The sequence below is a fragment of the Crinia signifera genome, chromosome 8 (genome assembly GCF_055691185.1).
Source record: "Crinia signifera chromosome 8, ASM5569118v1, whole genome shotgun sequence".
Taxonomy (NCBI): Eukaryota; Metazoa; Chordata; class Amphibia; order Anura; family Myobatrachidae; genus Crinia; species Crinia signifera.
Genome location: NC_139224.1, coordinates 7,031,436 through 7,050,515, shown reverse-complemented (window position 1 = coordinate 7,050,515; position 19,080 = coordinate 7,031,436). Strand labels below are relative to the sequence as shown.

General features: G+C 47.2%; 1 long non-coding RNA gene across 2 annotated transcripts; it reads right to left on the bottom strand.

The window, feature by feature from the left end:
* Positions 1 to 212: 212 nt before the first annotated feature.
* On the bottom strand, positions 213 to 18,513 carry LOC146026927 (uncharacterized). 2 transcript variants are annotated; one of them, XR_014454577.1, is made up of 4 exons: positions 18,058 to 18,513; positions 16,020 to 16,102; positions 15,794 to 15,919; positions 213 to 239 (listed from the first exon to the last, which is right to left on the bottom strand). It is a non-coding gene; the product is annotated as an uncharacterized LOC146026927 (long non-coding RNA). The 2 variants fall into 2 exon arrangements; XR_014454576.1 differs by lacking the exon at positions 213 to 239 and having other exon boundaries at positions 15,421 to 15,919.
* Positions 18,514 to 19,080: the final 567 nt, after the last annotated feature.

Here is a 19,080-nt window from a genome sequence, read left to right as displayed (position 1 = left end):
CTATGTAGGTCATGTTTATTGCTGTGCGCCGGAGCCTTTGAAATGAATTGAGTTACTATTGATCCGCTCGCGTTTCGTGTGCTTGGATCCTGAATGGTAGATTGTGGATACGTTGACATCATTTTAATTTTCTCTGTTGCTGTCAAGTTGACTGAAGGCGTCCGACTTAATGTCCGCCGGTCACATCCACTGTACACGTCTTCATAAAACTCCTCTCGTCACATTAGGCATCACCTGACCTGGATCAGAAGAAGGTAAAGATGACCAGCAGTCATCAATCTGTTCAGATATACAACCGCATAATAAAGGTGCGATTGGTCCCTGTAACAGACACTTGTGTCCCAAGCCAGCATTCAGCCTACCAAGTTATTAGGAAACCCGACATTTGGGAGGCATGAGGCACTGAATATAAATGGTCGATAAAGGCCTTAGTAACCTTCAGACCACTTTACTTTGTTTGTTTGTTTAGCGATAGTGTGGCAATAGGAGCACTGTGCTACCAATAACCAGGAGTGTTTAGCTGTGAAGCCCAGGGAAATAATGCATTTGGGGGAGAGAAAATGTGTCCATTACCTGCTTGATAAAGTTCAGTGCATTTCTCCCCTGCAGACTGGTGCAGCTGAAGGCATGTGACTTATCAAACAGAGCAGCTGAAAGGAACTCTCTTAAAAAGGCAGGGTGGGAGCGTCATTTGACTGTCAGTCTGGGAGGGGGAGGAGTTTAAGCTATACAAAGCTGACTGGGGCATTTATCGGAATGACTGACAGCAGAAAAGCTGGCCATGCGCTAGACGGAAGTTATCTGTTAGAAAGTAATGGGGCTGTTTGGGAAGTCCCTGTGACAACCTTTGTAAATGACTCATATGGACATGAACCGTAAGATGGTCTGTGGTCATCCTACCAAAATAAACCATATGCACAAGGAGTCAGCGGGTGCTTCCACTACACAGCTACGTTTTCACAGTAGCCTTCTACTATATATTATATGTAAGTTATCAAAGTTGCTTCTGTCCCTTTTAAATGATAAAAGTTGTATTATATCAACTTCTGTTCTTTAATGTTCTAAAACAGTAATTATTCGGTCAGTCTGCAAAGCCGCGAATGAGCGTCTCACCACCTGACCTTGCTGGATCACCTTATACCGTCATATCCATCCTCAGAGAGAAGCCTGTTATCAGTATGCAGTCGCTGAGCCCTGGAATATATTACTGGGGAAATATATTCAGTCTGCTGATCTACGAGGTGGAACTTGGTCTCGTAAGATATGACACAAATTAAGTTTAGGGTGAAATTAGGAAATTTAAGGGGAACGTTAATCTACATCCCCCAGATGTCATTTGCAGGGTTTAGATATTATCCATACAAAGGGGGAGATGCATGTGCGTATTTATGAGAGGAGAAGAACTGTGCGCAGCCTCCACTATCGTACCCCTCCTCTCCAACTGTGCATGTGCAGGTCTCCGGCAATATGGAACCCACACCTTGTTCCCAGGGACATTTCCAGTGCGCATGCTAAAATCACTTGGAAACGGCTGCGGCGGCCATTTTACGAGTGATTTGTGACTTTGGGGCAAAGCTGCGGGACTCTGGAATGGTACGCTTAGATTAAATGAACACATCATTTATTCTGATACACAATAAAAATGCTAAAAACAAAGCAATTATATATATATATATATATATATATATATATATATATATATATATATATAGAACACAAAACAATTGACATGTAATAATATGGATAGAAAGAATATTTTTTTTTTTTTCAAGACATTTATATTATAGAAATATATGTGCTCAACCTCTGCAATCCCAACAACTTTCAGGATTGTGTAAAATCATATCTACATTGGTGTTAATTACAGGAATAAGCCAACAGGTCTCCCTCACGCTGGTACTGTAACTGCCTGTGTTAATTAGAGGAATAAGCCAACCGACTCATGGCACACCCATGTTCTGTGCATCTGCATGGAAACCTCCCAGTGCTGCCCACAATTGCCCATTGCCCCAGTATTCACCTTCAATATGGATTGTTTGCACTGTACAAGGTAACCTGTACAGTGCAAACAATCCATATTGAAGGTGAATACGTGATCTGCAGTTACTTCTTGCTCTATCCCTATCCCACCCAAATCTAACTCTTTCTGCACATGTTCCCTCTGCCCCACCTGTAGCGCAGCACGGTTTTGCCCATTTGTGTGCTTTCCTAACAAAGCTGAATCAGGCTGAATCAGTATATTCAATCGCTCCCAATTTGAGAGTTTTATCTTGTCATCGTAATCTTTCCTCATTGTCACAATCTGACTGTCAGTTGGGTATTTGGGATGCACAGCAGCGGACATTGGGTATGGGTTGGCCAACGATCATGGTTAGTCACTATCGATGCTTGGTGGCAGCGGCGGTTCCAGAGGTGAAACTGCAGTACACTCAACAATTCAAAAAAGGGAACCACACCAACTGTCACCCCAAACGCGGCCCAACATCACTGGCCGAGACTCAGTGGCAGTTGGTGCTGCTCCTGTATATGAATTTCGGACTGCATCCAACACTGATTCTTGGCTTGTTGAGGGTTTTACCATTGATAAGTTACTACCAGAGGTATACATTGGGGGTTGCACCGATGTGCACTCATGAACCATTATTAGCTCAACCACTGATAATTTACTGATAAAAACATCATACCACCATGATAAAACCATTAACCATCGATGGCACACAAGAGGGGCGTATTGGGCATGAAAACTTGTTTCCAGCATTTTTTTTACCCTGTCGACCATTTGTGCCTGTTGACCACTGTCTACCATTTACTGATTGACTTTTTGTCCCTTGTCGAACCAGTGGCTGTCTTCCTATACACTGTATAGTTGCCATACCACACCCTGACGCCTCAGTGATATCTGCAGATCTCATTATCTTCCATCTCCGTGCACTTTGATGTTGCGTACAAGGAAGAACACAGCGATGTTCCACTGTTCCCTGTATATCTGCACTTCGCAATCTTTGTTTTAAACAAACATAATCAATACTAAGCTCCTTTATCTGTGTTTACTCAGCTCGGAAATGTCACCCAGTTCTGTTGGCAAATACAATTAAGGCGCATTAAACAGAGAGAAGTGACACTCCCGTGTCACCCTTTCTCCAAAATCAAATCCCCCGCGCGTCACACAGGAGCAGGAACCAAGAAAAACAAGAGCACGTAAATCCGCTATCTCCTTCCTCCACTTGCGCATACCCTCAATCGGGATATTAACAACTGAACAAAGGAATGTGAAGTGAAAACGTCGCCAAATAGAAGTAAAAGGGTTTTAAGAATACGGGTTGTGAACGATTTTCACCGTTGCTCTAAAGTGAGTTCTATTCAAGATGGCAACATTATTAATGGCGGCCCTGGTGATCGGCCATTTTTTTCATAGACAGAAGTAAAGGAGGCAAAATAAAACAGTATCTGTATTACTATTTAGCAGGAAATATCTTTATGATTCTGTCACAAATCCCAACAGGTGACACCAGGACATTCAACTTTATAATATGAAGGATGATCAAAAATAAGCTGAGAGTCCACTATGACAACAAAGACAGACTGTACTGTGACATCATAAACTATAGCGCCACCAACTGTCCCTCCAGTGTAATCCCGCTCTCATTCCCAACTTTACCTCGTGGATCATATGGGTGAGTCATTAGGTTGACCCAAAAAGTTCAATATGAACAAGGTCGACATGGGAAGCAAGAAAAAGGCCGACATGGGAATGGACGAAAGATGAAAAGGTGGACATGTGTTTTTCACTTTTTTTTTCATGTCAATTTGTAGAATTCAGAATGTGAACCCCCAAATAGTGTACTACATCCCCTCGAATGTCTCACTTCATTCACAGTCCTTCAGGCCAGGTGCCTCGCTCCATTTTACCCAGTCATAGTCCATATGGATGGTAAGTATAAGAAAGTCCCAAAAAATAATTTTTTAATAAACTCCTGTAAACTTTTGCATTTGCATTTGTTGTCATGTAGTCTATTTCGATCACATGGTGTTGAGCTATCGAGCATCAACCTAGACACTCTCAAGAGTAACTACAAATTTTGCATCCCCCCTGCCAAAAAAACTTCCTGGTGCCCTTCATAGCACCCGCTCATTGCCAATGATTCTGCTCATTGTCAGGGTTCCTGGCCACCACCATGGGTCTGTAGTTTGCTCCCTCTTCATAATATTGAAAAAGTCCCTCCCCAAAATGGCCACCTCTTTCTTTGAAATCCTTAACTATCTCCACTGAAGCGGCAGCCATTTTGGGAGAGACATCTCTCAGACAGTGCTGCTTCTCAGGCCAACAGCGATGACAGCACCTTGGTGACCCAGGACAGTTGTCCCCACAGTACCCCCAAGCCACCCAGTACCTCAATACCACTACCGGGACTGTTGCCACTGACTGTCATCCTATAACCCTCAATTTCCTTGGTAAATGTAACGTTTTAATGGCAGAATTTAGCCTTAGGTGCTCCCAGTAGGGATGGCCATCATTGCCATTGACATCGATGGTTGCCATCGATGCGAAAGTGCAACTGGCCATTGATAGTGGCATACAATGTATGGTCATCCATTTTCTTTGACGGATTGGCCTGTGGGCCAATCATAATATGGGGGCAGGGCTTCACGGGTGTCAGGGTGCGGAGCTAAGCTCTGTGTCACAGCCCCTTGGGGTAAAAAGAAAAAATATTCGTTTATGCGTGACATCGATGGAGGGAAACCATCTGGTTCTTCCCCTTGATGGCAAAACTATTGTACATTTTGAATCATCGATGGTTGATGGCCATCCTTAGCTCCCAGAACGACCCAGCCACACAGAAATGAATAGGCCATCGTAGCCCTGGCCTTATAAACAGACTATTAAATCATCTGAATGCAGATTTGAAAGCACATCGTACAATGTCATAATCCTTAGACGGATCTTCGCCAGTCGCCGATACAGCCTTTTCCTCCTTGACTCTGTCTGTACAAGGTGCTGCAACTTTGAGTGATTGTTTAAATAAAAAATAAGTAGAATATACACTTAATTTCTGTTTGTGTGATGTCGCTGATAGAGGACAGTGTTACCGGGTCTTGTAGTTTTCTGCTTGTCTCGGTGATAGGAACAGTCGATACAGTCAGTTCTCAGAGAGCCGGCAGTAGCGACAGCTCATCCACCAGCCGACAATCTCTGATATTTTATTTAAAAGGAAACGGAGATGTATCTCGTCAGCGGGTTATCTCAGAATCCTTCACAAGAATGGGGCCATGCGGCTCTTCCTCGGGTAGAGACGGACAGCTAATTTTACTCGCTGGCCGGGGCCGAGCCTGTGATTCTTAACAACCTTAGCCAATTTTGTTCTCACTCAGACTGGATAAAGAACAATCTTTGGAGGTGTCACTGTTACCAAGCGGAGATTAAACGTTCGATTGTCAGCCCCGCTCCCCGTTTGAATTCCAGAAACCTTCTCTGTTTTCATTAAAAAATAAACTACAGGGGAATAAAGGCAGGATGAAATAAAAATGGATTTTTTTTTTCGCCGTCTGGAAGGTAATTATTCCGTGTGATGTCCGCACATCACAAAACCATGCGGAGAATATTTAAATGAAGGCTTTTTCTCTCCCCCCAGTTTGCTGGAAATAATTAGGGAGACGTTCTCACGTTGCATTGCTGATAGCTTTATTCCCTAAAATCACATTCTGTTAATAAAGGCGATGATATTGAGTTAGGAACCCTTAGAAGTTAAAGCATCTCAAAAGAAGGGATTTCATTTATTTGGAAATGTATGCATCGCTGCGGCCTGTAAGACGCGGCGTCTTATGGCTAATTAGTGATGGCTGCGTCAGCGCCTGCTTTCATGTCGTGAGCCCTTTGTGGCGCTCTGATCGGAGAGCTAAGCCAATGACCTTTGATACCGGTGCCGAGGTCACTGTATAATACTGTGATAACTCCTAGCGCTGGAAGTGAGCTGAGGTAGATTTTGTTGACATTCATCGTTGACACAATTGTAACATTGATATTTGTACTGTGGACACTATGTCAACATGATTTGAATGTCGATTAAACATTCCTGACGGTCAAGGACCTTATTCAGAACTGAAGACATGGCTGCTAATTTGCAGAGCCCTGTGAGTGGTTATACGGCGCACTGCCAGAGTGAAATCACGCCCAGGGCAAGGCTGCGAATAGCAGCAAATCCATTCCCAAGCCACTCACCATGTAATAATTCCCCAGTGTGTGCAGTCTGTGCGTAGCCCAGGACTTACTCAGCAGCTGTGATAGAATCAGGCTGATTGGGGTGGGGCTAATGTCACATGACTTCCCCTCACACACCTGGCCACGCCTGTGTATTACCTGACACTTCCAGATAACAGCCGCTCACCATGTAATGATTCCCCAGTGGGTGCAGTGTGTGCGTATCCCAGGACTTACTCAGCGGCTGTGATAGAATCAGGCTGATCAGGGGCGGAGCCGACATCACATGACTTCCCCTCACACACCTGGCCACGCCTGTGTATTACCTGACACTCCCAGATAACAGCCGCTCACCATGTAATGATTCCCCAGTGGGTGCAGTGTGTGCGTATCCCAGGACTTACTCAGCGGCTGTGATAGAATCAGGCTGATCAGGGGCGGAGCTGACGTCACATGACTTCCCCTCATACACCTGGCCACGCCTGTGTATTACCTGACACTCCCAGATAACAGCCGCTCACCATGTAATGATTCCCCAGTGTGTGCGTAGCCCAGGACTTACTCAGCGGCTGTGATAGAATCAGGCTGATCGGGGGTGGAGCTGATATCACATGACTTCACCTCATACACCTGGCCATGCCTGCGTATTCCCTGACACTCCCAGATAACAGCCGCTCACCATGTAATGATTCCTCAGTGTGTGCAGTGTGTGTGTAGCCCAGGACTTACTCAGCGGCTGTGATAGAATCAGGCTGATCGGGGGCGTAGCTGACATCACATGACCCTCTCACACACCTGGCCACGCCTGCATATTACCTGACACTCCCAGATAACAGCCTCTCACCATGTAATGATTCCCCAGTGTGTGCAGTGTGTGCGTAGTCCAGGACTTACTCAGCGGCTGTGATAGAATCAGGCTGATCAGGGCGGAGCTGATGTCACATGACTTCCCCTCACACACCTGCGTATTCCCTGACACTCCCAGATAACAGCCGCTCACCATGTAATGATTCTCCAGTGTGTGCAGTCTGTGCATAGCCCAGGACTTACTCAGGGGCTGCAACAGAAACAGGCTGATCGGGGGCGGAGCTGATGTCACATGACTTCCCCTCACACACCTGACCACGCCTGCGTATTACCTGACACTCCCAGATAACAGCCGCTCACCATGTAATGACTCCCCAGTGTGTGCAGTCTGTGCGTAGCCCAGGACTTACTCAGTGGCTGCAACAGAAACAGGCTGATCGGGGGCAGAGCTGACGTCACATGACTTCCCCTCATACACCTGGCCACGCCTGCATTATCACTGACACTCCCAGATAACAGCCACTCACCATGTAATGATTCCCCAGTGTGTGCAGTGTGTGCATAGCCCAGAACTTACTCAGCAGCTGTAATAGAAACAGGCTGATTGGGGGCGGAGCTGATGTCACATGACTTTCCCTCACGCACCTGGTGAGATCTATATTGCAGTGTAAAAATAAAGCAGCCAGTATTTACTCTGTGCAGAAACAAAATAACTCACCCAAATCTAGCTCTCTCTGCACATGTTACATCTGCCCCACTTGCAGTGCAGCTTGGTTTTGTCCATTTGAGAAGGAATTTGCCTTTGCAAGTGAACCAGAATAAGGGCCATTATACCTAAGGAGCGAGCATAAACTAACTCCTAATGCAAACCACTAAATTCACCCTAATACCCTATATGACATACTGTAATGTACTCTATTCTCCTATACTATCCCAAACCCCTAACCCAGGCTTTCCCAACCACGGTCCTCAAGGCACACTAACAGTGCAGGTTTTAGTGATATCCAGGCTTCAGCACAGATGGTTTAATCAGAATCACTCAGGTACTAATTAAGACACCTGTGCTCAAGCCTGGATATCTACAAAACCTGCACTGTTGGTGTGCCTTGAGGACCGTGGTTGGGAAAGTCTGCCCTAACCTAACCCTAATATTCTAACCCCTAACCGTAATTCCCTATCCCTAAAGGTCAAGCTGGATATGCCATATGGTTCTTATGTGCCATTAAATTCTATGGTTCTGGCAGATCATGTGGGGAAATCTCAGAGGTGTGTAAGAGCAATGTGGCTAGGTCTGGTGGCATGTGTGGGGGATCTCAGTGTAATGTCTGCATGTAAATAGCATGTGGGTAGGTCTGATGGCATGTTGGGGTAAGGGTGGATCTCAGGGGCATGTAAGGGCAATGTCGCTATGTCTGATGGCATGTGTGGGGGATCTCAGTGTAATGTCTGCATGTAAATAGCATGTGGGTAGGTCTGATGGCATGTTGGGGTGAGGGTGGATCTCAGGGGCATGTAAGGGCAATGTCGCTATGTCTGATGGCATGTGTGGGGGATCTCAGGGGCATGTAAGGGCAATGTTGCTATGTCTGATGGCATGTGTGGGGGATCTCAGTGCAATGTAAGTAGCATGTGGGTAGGTCTGATGGCATACTGGGGTGAGGGTGGATCTCAGGGGCATGTAAGGGCAATGTCGCTAGGTCTGATGGCATGTGTGGGGAATCTCAGTGGCGTGTAAGTAGCATGTGGGTAGGTCTGATGGCATGTTGACGTGAGGGTGGATCTCGGGCATGTAAGGGCAATGTCGCTATGTCTGATGGCATGTGTGGGGGATCTCAGGGGCGTGTAAGGGCAATGTCGCTAAGTCTGATGGCATGTGTGGGGGATCTCAGTGCAATGTAAGTAGCATGTGGGTAGGTCTGATGGCATACTGGGGTGAGGGTGGATCTCAGGGGCATGTAAGGGCAATGTCGCTAGGTCTGATGGCATGTGCGGGGAATCTCAGTGGTGTGTAAGTAGGGTAGGTAGGTCTGATGGCATGTTGGGAGGGAGCGGGGATTTCAGGGGACTATGGGAATATCTAAGGAGCATTTAAATGGCATTTAACCAACTTCAATTCAATGGGAGGCGTTATAGGGTGCACTTTCTCTGGGCGCCAGGATTCCTTTTATAGGACATATTGCTGCCCTGATTTATTCCGTGGAGATGGTGCACATTCCGGCAGAACTGTCATATTTCCGTCATATCATTCTACTTGATCCCCAATACCGCCATCTATATGGGCCTATCTATACACGAGCAGTATTCACCTGCCGGAAATGAGTGTGATACATTATCAGAATGATAAGATGTTTAATGCGTTCCGCTTTGAAGTGCGCAGCCTGGCGCGGCCCATAGCAGGACCAACAGATAGCGCTCACATCCCTCTTCTGTTGATGGAAGAAAACAACCTTTGAAGAAATCCGTGCTGTTGGCATTTCTTCTAATGTGATGTGATGTGAGGATGTGAGGAGAGCACTTGTGAATTTGCAAACATTTACTTAGTAAATAGTTGTTTCTAAAAAAAAAACAACCCCCGTCAAATGGCTGTGAACATCTGTTTTCTCGCTCTGCGCCCTTGTGCTGGCAGCCAGTCATCTCTCTGCATTGCTGTGGCACACACTTCGCCTCGATTTTCCTGTAAGCATCTGTTCTGGCTTTTTTTCCCTTTTTTTTTTGTGAGAGATCCGTGCGTAGCTCGTTGGCCGAGGAAACGGGCACTTCCTGGCTACGCGGATCTGCAAATTGATCCCTCAGCGCAGGATTGTGTTAACAAGCAATAGAAATATTACAATAGGGCTTGCGGTCCCAAATGAACCAGCGCATGGTAGCAAACCTTAACCCCTTGCTTGCAGGATTGGAAAAAATATTGAGACCGGTTGGTGCAGCGTATTTTGGGGGTGACGCAGCTCGGATCGGTCCCCAGTGTATTTGCTCCAGGGAAATACGCACGTGCAGGACCGCCATGTGCCCCTGTTCGCACGCCTCGGCCCAAATAAAAGTCAGATCAGACTAACTTTTATCTGCGAGCCGGCAAAAAATCCTTAGATGGCCAGAGATCATTGAAAGATTTTTTTTACCCCGTACGTCCACATCAGAATGGATGTGTCAGCGAGTACATCCATTCGCTTGCAGATGTGCCCATTCGCTCAGCGAAGGGGGGGGGGGCGGTGGTCGATTGCCCAGCAGAGGGGTTTAAACACTTGGTAAGCAGCAAATTTACGCTGCCAGGCTGAATCACCCCCTTTGCGTGAAGTCGTTCTGGTGGTCAGACGCAGGCGCCTATGCACTGATGATGGCGCTAGTGAACAGGTTGTGATTGGCTGATTTATGTATGCACCACTAAAGCTGATTGGCAAAACAAATGGTTAAAAACTTGGTGGGCTGCAGCGCACTGCCAGCCAACCAGATCCTTACTCTCATTTTTTTTAAACACAGCCTGTAACATTGCAGTTATGAGCTGATTGTCTGGTACTTTATCTCCATGTGTTTTATCTCCATACAAGTTTTAGTAAATAGAACCCTTTATACCTACCAGGGCTGGCACTACCTGGCTATGTAGGCGCTCTCCCTGCTCTGCAACTCTGCCACTCTGTGCAGCTGCCGGCTACCGCTGCCAGTGTATGACAGGCAGCAGCGCTGGCAGCAGAGGGGTGAGAGGAGTTACATCAGGTTCTGCTGCAGATAGAAAGCAGCAGCAGGGGAAGTCCCTGCACTCCCCTCACTGGGGGGTAGTGTCTAGATCCCCTTCAGTTTTGTCAATTTTCCCATCATGCACTGGGTTCACGTTGTTAAAGTCGAGTTGCACACACGCCATTTTAGGATAGTATGGCCGCCATTTTGGTTCGCAGAGTTGCGCAAATAAAGTATTATAACCGAGTCTGTGTAGCGAAGTGGACCATAAGCGCAGCCATACTAATACACATAAATTCATAATACCATACTTACACAAAATAAAATATAGTTAATTAAAGGTTTAGTGCACCACACATAGGTTAATCAGCATTACACAATTATGTCTGTATAATGTTTAGTATCGTTATGTTCCGTTTCTCATGCGCAGCACTCCGGTCGTAGCGAAAACTTCGCAACTCATAAGGTCCGATAATTACGGACAAAATCCATATTCCATGTACTATTTCTGTTAGAACTGTGTGAGACAAAGGAATCAAGTTATAACCGGTTCTTGTTGCTTTTTACGACCCCAACGACGATGCCATCACACAAAGGACACCGAAGTACACTCCCCCTGCACCAATCCAAACCAAGTATAATACTTTGCTCCAATCCCTGAGGACTTGACATTTAAACCCTTGACCAATTGAAACGGCCTTTGACCCCCCCTTATTGGACCCTATAAATATAGCTATCCCTGAGCTGGCTCGGTCACTTCGGCACTGCATCTATCCCTCCACCATTGACCGGGCTAAAGTTCTATTTGAACATAGCGAGCTCGGACCGGACTGCGCTGCGCATATTTGATGAGACGGTAAACAGTTGCATTCCTTTTGCTTTCTTTTATTGTTCATTGACTGATTGTATTCTGTACCTGTTTTCTTTCCCTTAGTAGTGTGTGACTTGTATTTTGTATTGTTAAGCAAACTGTGTCACGTGTTATACTGTATTTCTTCTTTCTGTAACCCCCTGTTGTCCGCTAGGGACTAATACTTTATTAGGAGATTCAATCTCCTCACTTTGAGTTATATCCTTGTCTCGACTCTCATTCGCATCCAGCGATAAAGGTTTACTATGGACATTGTCCTTTAAAGGTATTCGCAGTTTAGGTACGAAGTACTGCGAAGGGATGCTCAATTACTGGTATTGGTCCAGCGTGTACAATATACGGAAAAGGTCTGCTACGTTGCGCTACGCTTTGTTCGCACGTAGCTAGGGTTAAAGGGTACGCAAGTTACGGAAAGAGTATGTAAACTGCGCATTTCACTTATGGTCCTTCGGGTTATATTTATATCGGTATTAACAACGTATACCTGGAAGGCGAAATGAAATCTGTGGCGAGCCTGCAAGGGTACAATGCATCTAAAATAAAACAAAATAACCTACACCTACGTGAAATAGAGATTAAATGCAAAACGTTGTGAGGGCATCTAACAACTTCCGCCCTCACCGAACGTCACATCCTGTAATCAAAACTGAAGGGAATCTAGGGGGTGATTCTGGTTCCCTCCTTCTGGCAAATTCCTTCTTAGATGGACAAAACCATGTGCACTGCAGGTGGGGCAGATGTAACATGTAAATGTGCAGAGAGAGTTAGATTTGGGTGAGTTATTTTGTTTCTGTGCAGGGTAAATACTGACTGCTTTATTTTTACTCTGCAATATAGATCTCACTTTGAAGTAAAACCCCACCCAAATCTAACTCTCTCTGCACATGTTAAATCTACCCCACCTGCAGTGCACATGGTTTTGTCCATCTAAGAAGGAATTTACCAGAAGGAGTGAACCAGAATAACCCCCCTAGTCTCTACCCTACTGCCCACCATCTGTCCCCCTCTCCCTTCCCAGCCTCTGTCCTGTCCCAACTTCTGCCCACCATCTATCGCCTCGCCCTGCCCAGTATCTGCCCCTCTACCTGCCAATCATCTGTCCCTCCCTGCCCAGTATCTTCTTTTCTGTCCCTGCCCACCATCCGTCTCCCCTCCCTCTGCCCACCATTTGTCCAGCCTCTCCCTGCTCACCATCTCTCCCTCTCTGCCCAGCATCTCTCCCCATTCTCTCTGCCCATCATCTCTCCCCCCCTTTACCACCATCTGTCCACCTTTCCCTGCCCACCATCTGTCCCCCTCTCTCTGCCCAGCGTCTCTCCCCCTCCCTGCCCATTATTTGTCCCCCTCTCCCTGGCCATCATCTGTCCCCCATCCCTCTCTGCCCAGCAGCTCTCCCCCATCTCCCTGCCCATCATCTGTCCCTCTTATGTTTCCCCAGCATCTGTCCCCCTCTCCCTGGCCATCATCTGTCCCCCCATCCCTCTCTGCCCAGCATCTCTCCCCCATCCAGGGCCGGTGCAAGGCACCGGAGCGCCCCAGGCGAGTCGGGGTGGGGGCGCCCCGGTGCCGGGCGGGGGGGGGGGGGGGTCTTGGTTGGTACCTGCGTAAAAAAAACTTCTGTCCCCGGCGTCCCTGCTGAGTGCTGGTGTAGGGGTGTCCGTGCCGCCGGGGGAGCCTGCGGCGCTGTTATCGTGTATACGCTTGTCGCGCCCGGCGGGGTCCCTACAGTGCATAGAAAATAACTAGCGCTATGCGCGCGGCGTTATTTTCTATGCTCTGTAGGGACCCCGCCGGGCGCGACAAGCGTATACACGATAACAGCGCCGCAGGCTCCCCCGGCGGCACGGACACCCCTACACCAGCACTCAGCAGGGACGCCGGGGACAGAAGTTTTTTTTACGCAGGTACCACAGTGCAGGGGGTGAGGGGCGAACTGCCGCCCTCCAGGTGCCGGCGCCCTAGGCAAATGCCTAGAGCTGCCTAGTGGTGGCGCCGGCCCTGCCCCCATCTCCCTGCCCATCATATGTCCCTCTTCTCTCTGCCCATCTTCTGTCCCCCCTTTTCCTGCCCATCATCTTTTCACCCTATACCTCTCTGCCCAGCAACTGTCCCCCTCTCTACACACCCTTTAATTATGTGTGCTGTCCCTTTATTAAATATGTGATGAAGGGCGCAAATATAGAGTTTGCAGGAGTGCGCCGGACACCTCAGCATCGGCCCTGGTACCTACACCATACTTGCCTAACTTTCCGCAATGGCCGGGAGGCTTCCAAAAAACGGGTCTGCCTCCCGGCCCCCTAGGAATGCAGGCAAGTCCTCTGCAATCCCCCAGCTTCCCACAATCCCCCCTCAGCAGGGGTTCCACGGGGACCTGATGACACGAATCACGTGATTGTGGCCCCACGGTGTGTCCACAATTATGTAATCGCAAAAGCCATGCCCCCACACAAGGCTCAGATGGTTAGCCTCGCCCCCTTCATGGCACACCCACTGGTCCCGCCCCCTGCTTCCTCTATCTGTCTGCCCTCTCACCTATTACCCAAGAGGCTTTGATCCATATTCAAAACCAAGTCAAACATTTTGTTTTTCTCTGAATCCGCATCTTCTGAAAACACGACCGTCTGATCCAAATCTCTTACATATTTTACCCCGTAATGTGCGACTTTTTGCAACTGGTTATTTTCTCTTTGGCTTTATCTTTAGAGGAAAATGCTAATGTAATGCATAAGCTGTTTAGAGTTGGAGGAAGTGAGCAGCGAGGGGTCTGATGACCTGAGGTTGTGTATTTAAATGCACATTATTATTCCCCCTTTTTCGCCTGCTGTTTGGTATATTTCCCTTCAGATGTGCGCTGTGTTTTCAGCTGCCGCAGCAAAATGCACGCGGCTGTGCTAGTATTGGACATGTGACCTGCTGAATACTGTAATCAGAGGTTCTGATAAATACTTTATACTTCTTCACATTCTCAGTTTAACCCTTGTCCTGTGCACATTTCCCAGTTCCAAATTGTACAATTATTAGTTTTTATTTTATTTGACATCTTCCTGTTGTTTTTTACCCTCATTATTTTTTGTGTGACATCCATGCACAATACCTTGAGGACTGCTGCCCCTCTCACCCACTGTTTTTCCCTGTCACCCTCTGCCTCCCCCTGCCTCACTCTGTCACATTCTGCCTCTCTGTCACCCTCTGCCACTCCCTGTACCCCCTTTGCCTCTCCCTGTCACCCTTTGCCTCCCCTGCCTCTCTCTATTACCCTCTGACTCTCTCTGTCACCCTCTGCCTCCCCATGCCTCGCTCTGTTACCCTCTGCATCTCTCTGTCACCCTATGCCTCCCCCTGCCTCTCTCTGTTACCCTCTGACTCTCTCTGTCACCCTCTGCCTCCCCATGCCTCTCTCTGTAACCCTCTGCCTCTCTCTGTCACCCTATGCCTCCCCCTGCCTCTCTCTATCACACTCTGATTCCCTCTGTCACCCTACGCCTCTCCCTGTACGGTTACCTCCTCTGCCTCCCCCTGCCTCTATCTGTCACCTTCTGCCTCTCCATGTCAACGACTGCCATGTTGCATATTGTGAATCTGCGTTGGGATGAAGGGGTGGGGATTACATTTTTGCACCTGGATTTACCACCACCCACAAGTTCCGCCAATGCCCCTGACACTCTGTTAGTTAACAGACTGTTTGGTGGTTAAGTTAACAATAACCAAGCCTGTCCTATGATGCAAAATGTTAATTTAATATACTTAAGATTTAAAAGAGATCAGGCACCATTTTTATTCATAGAAGGATTATGGTTTCGTGTCAGCAACAAGAACACAATTTATTCAATTTTAGATTTAATTAGTCACAGATTATTGCATCTAATAAATAAAATAAATTAATAACATATAATAAATGAATTATAAAAATGATATCAAGTGCAATACAGACATATCATGGAAATATTATTCAATAATATGGACAGCTTTTCATTTTTGATTGACACTATTGAATATGTCCTCCTGGGAAATCCCTTAAAGGGACAGAATTTATGCTAATATGTGCAGGATATCACCCCTGGGTGTGAATCAGAACGTGCTCAGAAAATACGCCAAAATATTTTACCTTTTTATATATTTCCTCTGTTAGATCACAAAGACGTAATTATATTCAGCAAAACCATTTAAGGTCTCTCACAAATACAGTATGTATATGTAATATGATATTATTCTGACAGTATCAAGATCCATTTATGAAGATCTGTACTTACACATACTTGCCTACCCTCTCGGTAGGCAAAAACGGGTCCGCCTCCCGATTTGGAACGTTGATTAGTCACCTTTGGTTCCTGTTTCAAGGTGGCCATCTGTTGACCTTCTGCGCATCTCCTGTGAACCTGCAGGTAAGAAGCAGTGCAGACAGAATGAGGGAGTGACAGACTCACGTGGAGGAGTTGTCTATAAATCCTTCTACACAGACGTGTAATCCACTCCTACCATGAATAAATGATTGTCCATCTTCAGAGATCTGCCTCTCCAGCAGAAGGGCCAGGATTCTTCTGCTACTGGCTTCTAAGAAGCTGTTGGAAGAAAGAAAAAAATTGTTTTGAAAAAATGGTAACAGTACCTGCAGCTGTGCTGCCATGGGCTCTCGTCCTACTCTCGGTCTACTCTATGATTACTCACGGCCTACTCTGTGCCTTTTCTATGCCTAATCATGGGCAAATCTATGACTACTCTCTGCCTACCCTCAGCCTACTCTATGACTACTCACGGCCAACTCTATGACTACTACCCTCAGCCTACTCTATGACTACTCACGGCCAACTCTATGACTACCCTCAGCCTACTCTATGACTACTCACGGCCAACTCTATGACTACTCTCTGCCTACCCTCAGCCTACTCTAAGACTACTCACGGCCAACTCTATGACTACTATCCTCAGCCTACTCTATGACTATTCATGGCCAACTCTATGACTATTCTCTGCCTACCCTCAGCCTACTCTATGCCTACTCACGGCCAACTCTATGACTACTACCCTCAGCCTACTCTATGACTACTCACGGCCAACTTTATGACTACTCTTGTCTTACTCTTCTCTTGGTCTACTCTATGCCTACCCTCAGCCTACTTTTGGTCTACCCTCAGCCTACTCTATGTCTACTATATGCCTACCCTCAGCCTACTCTATGTCTACTCTTGGTCTACCCTCAGACTACTCTATGTCTACTCTATGCCTACCCTCAGCCTACTCTATGTCTACTCTATGCCTACCCTCAGCCTACTCTATGTCTACTCTATGCCTACCCTCAGCCTACTCTATGTCTACTCTATGCCTACCCTCAGCCTACTCTATGCCTACTCTTGGTCTACCCTCAGCCTATTCTATGTCTACTCTATGCCTAACCTCAGCCTACTCTATGTCTACTCTATGCCTACCCTATGTCTACTCTTGGTCTACCCTCAGCCTACTCTATGTCTACTCTATGCCTATCCTCAGCCTACTCTATGTCTACTCTTGGTCTACCCTCAGCCTACTTTATGTCCACTCTATGCCTACCCTCAGCCTACTCTATGTCTACTCTATGCCTATCCTCAGCCTACTCTATGTCTACTCTTGGTCTACCCTCAGCCTACTCTATGCCTACCCTCAGCCTACTCTATGCCTATCCTCAGCCTACTCTATGCCTACCCTCAGCCTACTCTATGTCTACTCTTGGTCTACCCTCAGCCTACTCTACGCCTACTCTTGGCCTACCCTCAGCCTACTCTATGCCTACCCTCAGCCTACTCTATGCCTATCCTCAGCCTACTCTATGCCTACCCTCAGCCTACTCTATGTCTACTCTTGGTCTACCCTCAGCCTACTCTACGCCTACTCTTGGTCTACCCTCAGCCTACTCTATGCCTACTCTTGGCCTTCCCTCAGCCTACTCTTGACCTACTTTTGGCCTACCCTCAGCCTACTCTATGCTTACTCTCAGCTTTCCCCCAGCCTACTCTATGCCTACCCTCAGCCTACTCGGCCTACCCACAGCCTACTCTCAGCCTACCCTCAGCCTACTCTATGTCTACTCTATGCCTACCCTCAGCCTACTCTATGTCTACTCTTGGTCTACCCTCAGCCTACTCTACGCCTACTCTTGGCCTACCCTCAGCCTACTCTATGCCTACTCTATGCCTACCCTCAGCCTACTCTATGTCTACTCTTGGTCTACCCTCAGCCTACTCTACGCCTACTCTTGGCCTTCCCTCAGCCTACTCTTGACCTACTTTTGGCCTACCCTCAGCCTACTCTAGGCTTACTCTCAGCTTTCCCCCAGCCTACTCTATGCCTACCCTCAGCCTACTCGGCCTACCCACAGCCTACTCTCAGCCTACCCTCAGCCTACTCTATGCTGGCTTCCCAGAAACCAGGCCTAGCAATTGAACAAACTTTACAAACTTGAATCCATTGCAAATGCAGATCAGCTTTAAAATGACCTGAATGTGTCCTTCTAACGTCTATGGAGTGGCTTCATATTACTTACAGGAATGATGGGGAGGACACAAAGCTCCGGCCAGCTGCCCCTTTAATCCGTTTAATTTGCCTTTTACCATTTATCCGGCACAGGTGCTATAACGTAAACCGGTTTCTCATCTATTTTCTTCTACTTCAATTTTCTTCTATATTCAGCGCAGTCCGCCGCTACGCGTGCATTCCATTCTGCCGGCTTATTTCTGCCAGCCTCGGACAAAGCGTGCTAATTCTCCTTCCACGGAGACGAGGAAGCCAGTGGGCCGGCATTATACCCTCGTCTTTGCTCTGCAAGCAGATTATTACAGGGATGAAAGCAAACTCGGCTACAAAGTGCTGTGTGATGCAATCTGAGGGCAAAGTAAAAGATATTAATAATCAGAAACACCTTTTCTTGCAGAATCAGCAGCCCGGATAATGAGTAATGAGAATGGATTTTGTCCAGCAGGGAAGGCTGGTGTCTTGTGTGTAGCTGGCAACAGCAGCGAGGATTCTGCCATATCATTGCCCAGCTATGTAGTTTTCCACATCCCCCCCATCCCCAGACTCCCCTCCTTCTCCCCCCCCCCCCTTCTCCAGGTACATACGAATGTATGGTGGGGGGGGGGTGACCTCATCTCTATTTAAAAAGCCCAAACATTTTTCCGCTTCATCAGGCTGTTTTCACCCTCGCCACCCCATCAGCTAGCAATTGTTTGTACGAATGAACAGGCTTGGGGATAATTACCCAGACAATGGCTTCTAATGATACCGCTGGATTGTAGCGGAGGGAAAGGCTTCTGTGCTCTATGTAAGTAAACACTGGGCAGGAATATAGGAAACACTCTGCTAGATAAATGGGTTTTATATTAATGTCAAGTGCTTAGCTCCTTCCTCGGGCTGAAGTGGGCACTGCCACTCGCCAAGGTCATTTGCTGGAGACAGGCGGGATGCGGACAGGTGCCGCCAACCTCCCCCTGCTTGTCACTGGTAGCCAGCACCTGCATGTCATTATACTCCATATATCACCAGGATGCGTTCGGCCTTTGCTCTTATT